Source organism: Bos indicus x Bos taurus, chromosome 12 (genome assembly GCF_003369695.1).
Source record: "Bos indicus x Bos taurus breed Angus x Brahman F1 hybrid chromosome 12, Bos_hybrid_MaternalHap_v2.0, whole genome shotgun sequence".
Lineage (NCBI taxonomy): Eukaryota > Metazoa > Chordata > Mammalia > Artiodactyla > Bovidae > Bos > Bos indicus x Bos taurus.
Genome location: NC_040087.1, coordinates 52,753,471 through 52,766,869, shown reverse-complemented (window position 1 = coordinate 52,766,869; position 13,399 = coordinate 52,753,471).

Genomic DNA, 13,399 nt, shown 5'->3' with positions numbered 1-13,399 from the left:
GCCATTTTCTTGAATTTTTCAAAGTTTTTCTGACTTGACTAGGTGTGTTGAGGTCTGTTGCGTGCTTATTGGTTCATCTCACACCTTTATTTAAAATGTACATATGCACTATGAATAAGATTAACTTATTTTATAACATTGATAAGTTCCAAAAAATAATAAAAATGCAACAGAATTTTGAAGTAAGCTTAATAAAATTTATCATGACCACTATTGAATATTAGTATGATGTTTGTATTAAGTTGCTTCAGTCATGTCCGATTCTGTGTGACCCAGTGGACTGTGGCCTGCCAGGCGCCTCTGTCCATGGGATTCTCCAGGTAAGAATACTGGAGAGGGTTGCCATTTCCTCCTCTAGAGGATCTTCCTGACCCAGGGATCGAACCCATGTCTCTTGCATTTCCTACTTTGGCAGGTGGGTTCTTTACCACTGGTGCCACTGGGAACAAATGATATATTAAAATAAGGGTAAGTACATGGGGCCATAGATAGGGACAGAGTTGGTTTCATGTTGATTGTTGGATGATGGGTATATTGGAGCTTATTATAATATTTCATCTGATTATGTATCAATGTGAAATTCTTCACAATATGAAATTTAAAAAACAGTGCACATTAGAAAAGGCTCCCAGATGACTCAGTGGTAAAGGACCTGCCTGCCAGTGGAGGAGACATGGGTTCGATCCCTGGTCAGGAAGATCCTCTGGAGGAGGAAATGGCAGCACACTCCAGTTTTCTTGCCTGGAAAATCTCATGGACAGAGGAGACTGGTGGGCTACAGTCCATGGAGTCACAAAGAGTTGGACATGACTGAGCACACACACACATGCATGTCAGAAAGGGTGGCTATTTTTTTTTTTACTTGATGCCAATTTAAAGGAAAGTTGGAAACTCCTTTTTTTTTTTTAATGAATTGATTCTAAAAGTCATCCTCTTCTTTTCATTTTCCCTATTTCAGCCATCCTAGTTCAGACAATCTTTATGTGGTCTCTGGTTTCTTGAAGTCAACTCCTACCTAACTCCTCTTCCTTGGACATCTCCCCAGATCCATCCCTTTTACCATTGTCGTGATATTGGTACTCTTGCCTGGAAATTCCTATGGATGGAGGAGCCTGGTAGGCTGCAGTCCATGGGGTCACTATGAGTCGGAAACAACTGAGTGACTTCTCTTTCACTTTTCACTTTCATGCATTGGAGAAGGAAATGGCAACCCACTCCAGTGTTCTTGCCTGGAGAATCCCAGGGATGGGGGAGCCTGGTGGGCTGCCGTCTATGGGGTCGCACAGAGTTGGACACGACTGAAGCGACTTAGCAGCAGCAGATATTCTTTATGCTATTTCAACATCAATGAACTAGTCAAGGCCATTATAAATGCAAATTCCTCTGTCATTTTTTTAAAAGGGTTTCTTATCCTTTGGCTCAAACTCTCTTTTTCATTTCTCTTTAATCCACTAGATTCTAGAAAGTCCAGTCTTTCAATTTTTCTGAAGATGTCATGTTGCTTCTTGTCAATCCTTCTCTTCTTCCTGTGGTCCGATTCTACCAATCTTTTAAGATTCATTTCCCTAAATAACCATTTTGTTTTTGGATGCTCAAATAAATGGATTATAAAAGACACATGTAAATCTTTCATAACTTTAAAAATACATAAAAGGTCACTTAAAATATATTTGATCTTAAAAATACACATATAATTATACATATTTTTCCCCTTAATAAGTTCATGGTGTTTACTTAATTTTATCAACTTCTTAGTGTCGATTACAGAGGCCCTGGTCATTTGAATATTCAAAATGAAAATACCTAATAGAATTTTTGCTTCGTCTAATCTAGGTTTTAGCATTAGATCATTAAATCTAAACAAAACTTGCTATTCCATCATTTTTAGGTATTACTTTGAGGTAATGTTTTACCTTTTGCCAGGTTCAAAGCCTCTCTAAAGGTAAACAACCAAATGGCAAAGACAATGAAAAATGTAAGATGGATGACCTTCTTTGTTTTTCTTACAGTTTGGAATCCAGCACCTTTCTGAGATTCTTTTTCCTGCAATGGACTAAGGCTGCCTAGAGAGTGGTGAGCAGGCAGGCTCCCTAAGCATTTCCTCTGGGGCCATTGTCCCCTGTCCAATGATCTCCATAAAGCCCTGCTTGGGTTAACCTCAAAGGAATGCTGTTTGCCTGAGGCCAAGACCTCTACAGCACATCCATGAAAGTCAGCAGTGTAGCAGGGTACATTATCAATCTACAGAGCCATACAAGGGCCCCTTGATAGGTTAAAAAACATTTTAAGTCCAAGGCATCATGAGATTAGGGGTAAAAATGGGTTTCAACTTTAAAATGCAAGCACATTATCTAATAGAGGGTCTCTGTTCTAAATTAAAAAAAAATTTTTTTGCTTTGCCCAGAATATTTCTACTCAAAGAACACTAAATATTACAGTACCTCAATTTCTATCAGATTACATTAGCTTTTTACAGATGGACCTTACCACTTTTTTTTGCTTTTCTTGAGGCCTTAGCTACTCAAATAGACTAGTGAAGTGAAGTAGCTCAGTCGTGTCCGACTCTTTGCGACCCCGTGGACCGTATAGCCCACCAGGCTCCTCCGTCCATGGAATTCTCCAGGCAAGAATACTGGAGTGGGTTGCCATTTCCTTCTCCAGGGGATCTTCCTGACCCAGGGATTGAACCCAGGTCTCCCACATTGCAGGCAGATGCTTTAACCTCTGACCCACTAGGGAAGCCTAAGATCTAGCCAAATGTGTGGACAGCCTTGGCAATGATGTGTGAGTTGTCCAGTCTGAAAGCCTCTGTGTAGTCCTGGGGTGACTTCAACATGGAATTTAATGACTTCTCCCTTCTTAGCCCCCTTTTTGTTTGTAAACTCTTCCTTTAGCATCTTTGACACTAACCTCCTTGTTCTCCCACCTCTTCAACTTTAGAATCCTTTTTCAGTCCACCTATTCATGTTGACTTTTACAAATATAGTCTTTTTTTAAAAAAATTGGAATGTAATTGATTTACAATGTTATGTTAGTTTCTGTGGTATAACAAAGCAAATCAGTATGTATACACATACCCCCTCTCTCTTGGACCTCCCTCCCACCCACTCACCCCCATCCCTCCCTTCTAGGTCATCACGGAGCACCAAGCCTAGATCCCTGTACTATTCAGCAGCTTCCCTTTAGCTATCTATTTTAGGCATGCTTGTGTATTTATGTCAAACCTAGTCTCCCAATTCATCCCACCCCCACCTTCCCCACCCTGTGTCCACATGTCCTTTCTTCTATGTCTGTGTCTCTATCCCTGCCCTGCAAATAGGTTCATCTGTACCATTTTTCTAGATTCCACATACATACGTTAGTCTTGACACATGCACAGCAAACTCTCTCCCTCTGTTCACTTTTAATTACTTTTCTGTACTTTCAGCCACCAGCACCTCATTTTCACCCAAACAACAGCTTTCTCCTAGTTTCATTCCCTGCAGTGTTCTGTCTAGTTACCTCTGAGATACTCTCTCAGCCACAACTCCTTTCTCAAAAAAAAAACAAAAAAACAAAAAACCCTCTTTCTGATAAGGATGTGCAGCTTCAAAAATTCTCCTCATTCACTGCTGGTGAAAATGCAAAACGGTACAGCCTCTTCTAAGACAGTTTGGCATGAAAATCAATAGATCAAATATCACTACCTTCTATAATAAAAGTGTTAGTCGCTCAGTCATGTTCAACTGTTTGCGACCCCATGGACTATATATAGCCCACTATGCTTCTCTGGACATGGAATCCTCCAGGCAAGGATACTGGAGGTGGGTTGCCATTTCCCAGGGATCGAACCCAGGTTTCCTGCATTGCAGGCAGATTCTTTACCATCTGAGTTATCAAGGAAACCTTTCTATAAACCACCTATCAACTTGTTGGCATCTGTTCCCACTCCCCCACCTCATTTCTTCTATCTACATGAAGGAGGTCCCCCTTCCTCTGTCCAAGGTCAGCCTTCTTTAGGTCCCACCCTCTTTGTCTCCAGTGGCCCTACCCTATCATCATACTTATTCTTCTGCTGCTGCTAAGTCACTTCAGTCATATCTGACTCTGTGACCCCATAGACGGCAGCCCACCAGACTCCCCCGTCCCTGGGATTCTCCAGGCAAGAACACTGGAGTGGGGTGACATTTCCTTCTCCAATGCAGGAAAGTGAAAAGTGAGAGTGAAGTCATTCAGTCGTGTCCGACTCTTCTCGACCCCATGGACTGCAACCTACCAGGCTCCTCCATCCATGGGATTTTCCAAGCAACAGTACTGGAGACTTCTTCTTCTAGTATGTCCTTAGTCTCTCCCTCTCTCAACTAGTTTCACCTCTCGGCATAAATATGCTTAACTGCTTTCCCATCTTAAAAGAATCTCTCCCTTGACCCCTATCACTCTTCCATCAATTGGCAAGCTATAAGCATCACTTGATTGTAGTGGTCAGGACATTCAAAATGTAAGTGGAAAAAAAAAACCCTCAAATTGAACTGGCTTAGACAAAAACTGGGGTTTACTTACTCCCACAACACAAGGAAGTGGTGACCCACCAAAGAATGAGAAGAGGAGAGATTCAGCCAAGACTCAGGCAGAATCAGAGACTCAGTGGTCATCTGAATTCTTTATCTTGGCTCTATATCTCTCTGCATTTGGCTTCATTTCCTCTTAATACAGTTTTACTTTCTTCATCTATTAGGGCATCAGGTCTCTGAATTTTATCAAATACAGCTTCTATCATCAGGGAGGGTCTAACCTCTGTTGACTGAATCTCACATTAAAATCCCTAGAAAAGGTACCAGTTGACTTAGTTGGGTACCAGGACTCAACATGGACAAATCACCATGGCAAAGGTAATGTCCAAGCAGTCAAGAGCCTGCCTCTAGGTCAATCCCCTGAGGTCAGGGAAGAGGTCATATGCTATTGCGGCAGTCCTATGGTAGCCACACTGAAGGTGGCAATTCCAAAAAGGATGAGAGAAATGCCAGCCTTGAGAATCACAGAAATCCACCAGAAGAACTTGCCCTGAGATATGACCTTCCTTCCCACTCAACTGAAATTATTCTGATGAAACCTTATATCTAGGTACTCTTGTTGTTTAGTCAGTCAGTCATGTCTAACTCTTTTGCCACCCCATGGACTGTAGCCCGCCAGGCTCCTCTGTTGATGGGATTTCCCAGGCAAGAATACTGGAGTGGGTTGCCATTTCCTTCTCCAGGGGATCTTCCTGACCCAGGGATCAAACCCACATCTCTTGGACCTCCTGCATTGGCAGGTGGATTCTTTACCATTGAGCCAGCTGGGGAAAACCATATGTATATATTATCTATATATATGGGAAGCCTATATCTGTGTGTATATATATCTCATCGTGTGCTTAATTGATCAGTCATATCTGACTCTTTGCTACCCTTTGGACTGTAGTCCGCCAGACTCCTCTGTCCATGGGATTCTCCAGACAAGAATATTGGAGTGGGGTGCCATTTCCTTTTCCAGGGGATCTACCCAACACAGGCCTCAAACCTATGTCTCCTAGATCTCCTGCATTGCAGGCAGATTCTTTACCCACTGACTCATCAGGGAAGCCCATATATATCTATATATACATCTATTAAGACACCTTTTAATATATTTATATGTAAGCCCGTATCTATATGCATGGGAAGCATACCTATATATTACATATCTAATTGCATGTTTCCCAGGTAGTACAGTGGTAAAGAATCCACCTACCAGTGCAAGAAATGCTGCCTGAGTCTGGAAGATCCCCTGGAGAAGGAAATAGCCACCCATTCCAAGATTCTTGCCTGCAGAATCCCATGAACAGAGGACCCTGGTGGGCTACTGTCTATGGGGTCACAAAAAGTTGGACATGACTAAGTGACTGAGCATATACACATATCCTAACTTATACCTATGTATTACCTATATATCTTTATTACCTCTATATACTAGTCACAATTTAAAACTTTTCTTCCCTTAGCATATAACAACTATTATCTACTGTTTATCACTATTGACAGCTCTTTCCCTCTCCTGAAAGCCACTCCGCCCTGGTTTGTGTGAGGCAGTCTGTTCCCAGGAACCTCATCTTTGGCAATTCCTCCACGCTGTATGTTACAGACTTCCTTTCCTCTGCTAGGTCCTCTTTCCCCAGTAATCCTTGGGATATACAAACTCTCTGGCTTATTGTAATACCTTCATATGATTTGCTCTGGGTGGGTACTTATCTCCCTAGTAGGGTGACTATTATAGAATTTGGGTCTAAATCTGTGTACTCAGAGAGTAGTTCCCTATAGTTTTTAACATAATATTCAAATTTTTGAGCTCAATGCACATTATGGTCTGGACCCCACTCACATACTCCTTCCCTTTTTCATTCCTGCCCTTTCTCTTGTCACAGGCCACACCTTTTACACCTTTGTCTTCTCTAGGAACAGAACTTCTCTGCTTTTACTTTTTTTTTAACAGATTTTATTCTAACTCCCAATTTTCCTTCAAAATTTAATTCAACAGGAATGGATTATTCAACACATAGTTTTCAGGGGCAGCAGGGAAGACTATTATTTGAGGTTGAAAATAGGTTGAAAATTAAGTTACAACTTTAGCTTTCAACAATTACTGTGGTCAATCCCAGATGAACCTAGAAAGATTTGTAAAAATTTGAAAACAAAGGAAAATGAGAAAATTGAGAGTTTGTCAGTGAAGAATTACATTTCTAAACAGATTAAGTGTAAAACTAATTTTTAAAACTTAAAAAGACAATATGTAAAGATTCAATCAATTAATAGTTTGGAGTTTTGGTTAGTTCAAACAAAAAAAAAATATTTAAAAGGCAAATGTCAAATTAGAGAAATACATAAAGCAGATCTTCTCTTATTATTCACAATATATAAGTAGCTTTTGAAAATTAAAACACAATGACCTAGGGGGAAAAATTCAAAAGACATAAAAGAACATAGATTTTCTAATTTGAAAATGAAAATAAATAGACCAAAATTTAATAGCAATTACTACGAAGTGAGGTGATTTTTTAGTTCTTATTTTATTCTTTTCTTTTCATATTCTTCAATAATTAAATCATATGTTACTGACAAAAATGTAAACTATGCATAAAATTGTTCTAACAGCAGTATTAAAACTGGTGAAAAATTACCAACAACCAATGCCCAAGAAGAGTCAAGAGCCAAGTCTTTTCAAAAAGGTATCCATTTCATGCTGAATTGGGTTGTAACTTCTCAGTGTGGCTAAGAAAATATTTCCACTTGCATTAATTTCATCTCACCACCTATTTAACTGTGGTTTTCTTAGTAGTAAAATGTAAAGATGTGACTACTACAAGTCCTGAGTTTGAACAACAACAACAAAAAAAACAGTATCAATATACTTCCAGCAAAGGTATCTAGTACGTGTACACAGAGGCACAACTATTCTAAACTTTCATTTCAATACATAATCCATTAGATAGTCTTGATAAGCTCCCATATTACAGAGAAAATAGAAGCCAGGTGTGAACTGCATCAGATGAACTCATGATCTATCACCTGGTTGATTAAGCTCCTTAAAAAACACTAGTATTTGAAAAGGCATGGAGAATTGCAGAAGCAGATTTTGAGCGCCTACCATGTACCACAGAGAAGGCAATGGCACCCCACTCCAGTACTCTTGCCTGGAAAATCCCATGGATGGAGGAGCCTGGTGGGCTGCAGTCCATGGGGTCGCTGAGGGTCGGACACGACTGAGTGACTTCACTTTCACTTTTCACTTTCATGCATTGGAGAAGGAAATGGCAACCCACTCCAGTGTTCTTGCCTGGAGAATCCCAGGGACGGGGGAGCCTGGTGGGCCGCTGTCCATGGGGTCACACAGAGTCGGACACAACTGAAGTGACTTAGCATAGCATAGCATACCATGTACCAAGCACTACCCTGTGCAAAGATCCCCAAGCTCCAATAAGAACATAGACTTCAGGGAACTACCTGAGTGTCCAAAGGCAAGTTAAGTTTTATTTTTAGGACAGAGACTTGTAGCCAAATTTCTTTAACTCTCCAAACCCAAGTATGTTATTCCCATGATACCACTGACTCTAACTTTAAAAATTCTGTGAACCTAAAAGAAATCTAGTTTAATCAAAGGCAAATCTCTCTCCTGCTTTTCTCAAAGATTTTTTAACACATTAGAGACTTTTAGGAGAACTGGATTAGTTGAGCCCTGAAAGCAATATTGAATGTGCCTTGCAATATATCACTAAGTAGTCTAGTTAAGATTTAGATAGTTTTAGGACAAAAGCAGTTAAATATTCTCTCAGCACCAGTACTCATTCCTTTCTAATTGCTATTAAGAAAGTTAGAAGTTCGTCAAATGTCTTTGGCAACAATATGTTCAGAAAACGTTACAGAGCTGAAAATGAAGTTAATTGATCTTAAAACTTTTGAGGTGCTCTTTCAATAGGAAATAAAATAATTAAATTAAATTAAATCCATCCCAATTCTTAATGAATGTGAAGACAGTATAAAATCTATGACGTTATGATCAGTGTTATTATTACTATACATGTGGTTGTTATATCAAAAACCTCAAATCCCCAGTCTAAATACACATGTTTTACACACATTAAACCCTCAGATTTGTATGTAAGCAACATTGAAACTTTAATAAAATGCTTTTTTTTTTATTTAGAAAAGCTTATTTTGTTATGTTAAGGCTTTTAAAGAATAGTCTTAGATTGTATTCTCCATTCTGTAACCACATAGGACTCATTTGGAAACATGCTCAAGTTAAATGCTTGCTTTAAAGAACCTTTTCTCACCCTTGCAAGTGTGGAAATAAATCATTTGTATAAACTTGAAACTGCCTGGTGTGATTTTTATGGAAACAACAATGGCAGTTCAACAATGGAGCAGAGGGTGGGGGTGCTGATGGTTATAAATACATCACTAATAACGTCAGTGTATTTCCCTTGTCTTCCCCACAACGATCCCTGGGGAAATGAAAACTCTGCTCCATGCTAACTTGAATTCCTGTCATTGTACTCTACACATCAGTCTCTGTAGTCTCAGGCTTAGGGCCTCTGGCTGAGGTTATCAGCCTGTGTGTCACACACAGCCACTGACATGGAAATGAAATCAGTGGAGAAGGGATTGTTCTTTTTTCTTATATAGGAGAGGCAAATGACTCATGAGCTCAGCAATAAATCACAGTGAACCAGGACAACTGACCAGTAGGGCAAATCTTAGCTGGAAAAACTAGAGGTTTCCAGAGGAAACGATATTAAATATAAATCCTTTCCTATGTGTTGATAACTATATTTGCTTCAAGTTCCTAAACCGTTGAAAGTGATGACACAACCAGCTTTACACCATGCCAAGTGGATCATTTCCTTCCTTCTCCCCTCTGCATCGCACCCTCCCCCTGCCTACCATTTAAGAAAAAAAAAAAGCTGAGGACAGCAAACTCTTCCAGAGGATAGCCTTGAACTTGAGTCTGGCTTATCCTGGGAGCTTTCTGCTCTTTTCTTTAGATAACACCTATTCTAGAGAGAAGCAGGTGTGCAGTTTCTCTGCAGGGCTTCTGAATTTGGTTTCTCTGATATTTCTACATCTCTGTGATAGTTCACATATTTGTGGCTTTGGAGAGAGTCTTATTTTGTAATTATTAGTGCTTCAGACATGAGTCAGGATGTGTGGCACCATAAATCTCAGGAGATGACTAATGATGCCAAGCCCTGGTATAGCATGACCGTCTTGCTCTGATAATTCCAACAGCTGTGTCATATCTGAGTCTGTTTCTGATGCCTGCTTTGTCTCTTCAGATTGTGTTTCTTGGCTTTCGGCATGCCTTGTAGTAGTTAGCCGAAGGCCGGACATCATGTACAAGATAATAGGAACTGAATGAATAAAGGCCTTTTAAGTGAGGCTTTCTATTAATCTGCTTAGAAGTTGGGCTGTATTTAGTATTGCTGTAGCTGTGGGATTCAGACTTCAGATTCCTATGGTATCCTTGATCTTACTTCCCACTATTGACTTGGTGTTCCCAAAGTACTCTTCAGAGAGTCTGAGCTTTGCATCTTTCAACTCTCACCCACTGTTGTCATATAGAGCCTTGTATATGTGGCATCTCTTTCTGCTTCCCTGGAAGAGTTATAGTTATTGGCTATAACTCTTTGGATTTGCCTTTCTCTGCAGATTTTGGTGTGAGTTTGCCTAGTGATTTCAGTTCTCTATTGGGTCCTAAAATTGTTACTGATTTTCCATTTGTTAGGCTTCTTCTTATCATGGGATTGGAGTCATGACCTTTAAGCTCTTTATAAATGTAGAGCTGAAAATAGGAGTCCACATTCATGTCTCAGGAATCAGCAAATAGGTGCATTTGTTTAATCTATTTAATCAAAAAGAGTCCAAATGATTGTACCAAGATCTTTCTAGGGACTTTTGCTTTTTATCAACATCAGAAAGAATCTATGTATTTCCAAAACTAAAAATTAAATCATTTATACAAAATATAAGATATACACACACACCAAAAAAAGCCATCAACATCTGAGATGGAAGATATCAACACAGTGCAGCACTATCATAGTCCCCAGCTCTAATCCAATCGCCTTCTAAACCAAAGGACAGTGAGTTCACAGTAACGCTAAAGGATTCACTCAGTGGTTCAGTAGCTGCAACTTCTCCAAGATCTCACACTTGGAAATTTTCTCACCAACCTCAAATTTTCTCAATTCAATCCTCAGTTTACCAACTCCATTTATTCACCCCAGGGAGCTCTAGCATAAGTCGCACAGCCCAGGAGTTAGGCCAGCTTCCTCTTACTTTATGGGGTTAGCTCCCACCCAACTTGCAAGCGATTATCCTCTCATATCTAGATTAAGTGGATGACTTGCTCCTTACTGAAATATGCCTTGGCACCTTTATTCATACTGCTTCTGCTGCCTCGATATAATATTCCTTCCACTCTGCCTTTTGAAATTCCATTCATCTTTTAATCAATGATAAAAACTTCATCAATCTATCAACTGTATGTGAATTTCTATTTTTGAACTACACAACCCTTTATTTATAGCTTTATTATGCATTTACCATACTCTCTGTCTTTTATCTAAATTTAGGTTCACCTACTTTAACTCCTCTGGTAAGTGATCTCGAACTTCTTGAAGATGTAATGTATACATGGTGCCTTATACATTGTACACAATTGTCCTTCTAATGCATGAAGGGGTGAGATTGTTTATGCTGGAAGCAGTGAGTTCTTAAAGCCTACTGAAGGATAAACTCAGAGGGGAATGGATCCTATTGATAAACAGGCCCCTAGTTTAGATCGACTCAACATCCAGGGCCAATAATTCTCTAACAGTCTTCGGATAATATTCCCTGTAGAGCATTTCTGTTCTCACCAGAACTCATTAGACATCTTTCTGCCCAGTCATACAACCTGGCAAATATTTTGAAAATTTACTCAATAAGATTGGTATTTTAGTCTCCAAACTACCTGGGAGTTTGAAATTTTGCAGATTTCACTTTACAATCTGTCCTCCAGACTAAGTGTGAAGTAAGACATATTGTTCCATGATCTTCACTGTTTAGATTCTAAGTGGTTTTTTAGCTGGAGTTTGACCATCTCCAATGTTAGGGCTTCACTTTCTTGAGTTTGCAGAAATTTTCTGTGTCTCTCCCAAATTTTTGGGGAGAAAAAATTTTTCTCTTTCCAAATTTTCTATGTCTCTCTTGTTTTGATATAAAACAAGGGAACTTTATTATATAAATCTAAAGGTGTTGGTGGATATCTTTTTAGAAAAAATTTCTTAAAATTTTCTAGCGAGCTTTGAGAAAAATCTATTTACTTATTCAAAATTCTGGCACCTTAATTCAGGGTGATGGATGTACTTTTTGATCACTGAAATCAAGTAATAAATAATGAAACTTAAAAATTCATGGAAGAGATATTAAGATAATGAAGGGAAAAGGCCAAAAATAATTAGCTTATAAATCAGGAATCATAAAGGCTGAGAGAAGGATGAAATTAAAATGTACACAACCATTAAGATATTGAATAAGGCAAAAAATAAAAATAAAAACATGACTGAGTGACTAAATTTTAGAATAAAGCTAGGGAACAGTCTGTAAAGTTTGATTAAAATCAAAAGTGGTACTATTTTTGAAATAAACTGGTAAAGTTATATCAATACACCTTCATGAAAAATTAAATAAGCTAAAGAAAAGTTTCAGTAAATGAATAGATGTTTCAAGGATTATAAAGAAAAAAATGAAATCCTTGGGTATGTAAGAAATCTCTGTTGCTATGGAAATTACTCTGAACAGTAAGACTTCTTTAATGCCACAAGTTTTAACAACAGTCAAGGCTTTACATAAATATTTAATATGATGAGATATGTATAATCTAAGACATTAAAGTTTGTCTATATATTAAAGGCAACTTAGGTAAATCACTCTCAATTATCATATCCACACAGCAAAATATTGCTTTACAGGACAGGGTGTTGCACATTTTCAGGCAGTTAAATCAAAAAATAACTTTTAAAAAAGAAAGGGGAATATTTAGCTAGAGTGTAATAAACACAATATGTAGCAGTTGGGGAAGTCAGAAATTGATTTCTATTTTAGACTAAGGTTGCCTTAAATGGCAGGCTAACCATTTCCAGCAAAAAAAGAACATTTATACTAGCAATAACAAGTTATAATATATTAGGTAGATTTTTGCAAAAGTGTAATTGTTAGGGAAATTAAAGTGGAGGAAGTCTTGTTCAGGCTTCAGAAGCAGGAGAGCAGATCTCTGACCTGCTTCTGATCTGCCTGGATACTGCATGTGGGGTGGACCCACTGCCCAGGACACTTTCCCAATTAGGACTCTGGCTTGCTATTAACAAGGGACTTCCCAGTGCTGTCCAAGTCTGGATGTAGGTCAGACCAACTTGGTGATGTATATACTGTTACTTCCCTCTATTGTTTCTATTCCTTTTCTTTTAATAACTCTATATTATAATTAAATCAAATGATCTATTAAAAAATGAAATTGTTTATATGTTTATAATGAGTGGTTTCTTTTGTTAATGAATTGTTTGAACTTAAAGTAAATCTTTCAGCAAAACAGCAATACTCCCTAAACTAATGTTATTCATATAATTAGTATAAAATAAAAATAATCGAGTTTGTTATGAAAAGAGTTTTTATAATTTGGAAAACAAATGTTTCCTTAAATAGCAATGTTTCTGAAAACACCTCAATTCTCCATTTCCTTTTTTCACTGATTTCAATTAATAGGAAAAAAACACTGATAATTTTCTTTTTACCTACATGTTAGATTCCAGATGAACATGGTCATTACTAAGATTGGATACATTATTAATTCCTCATATTACAATGTC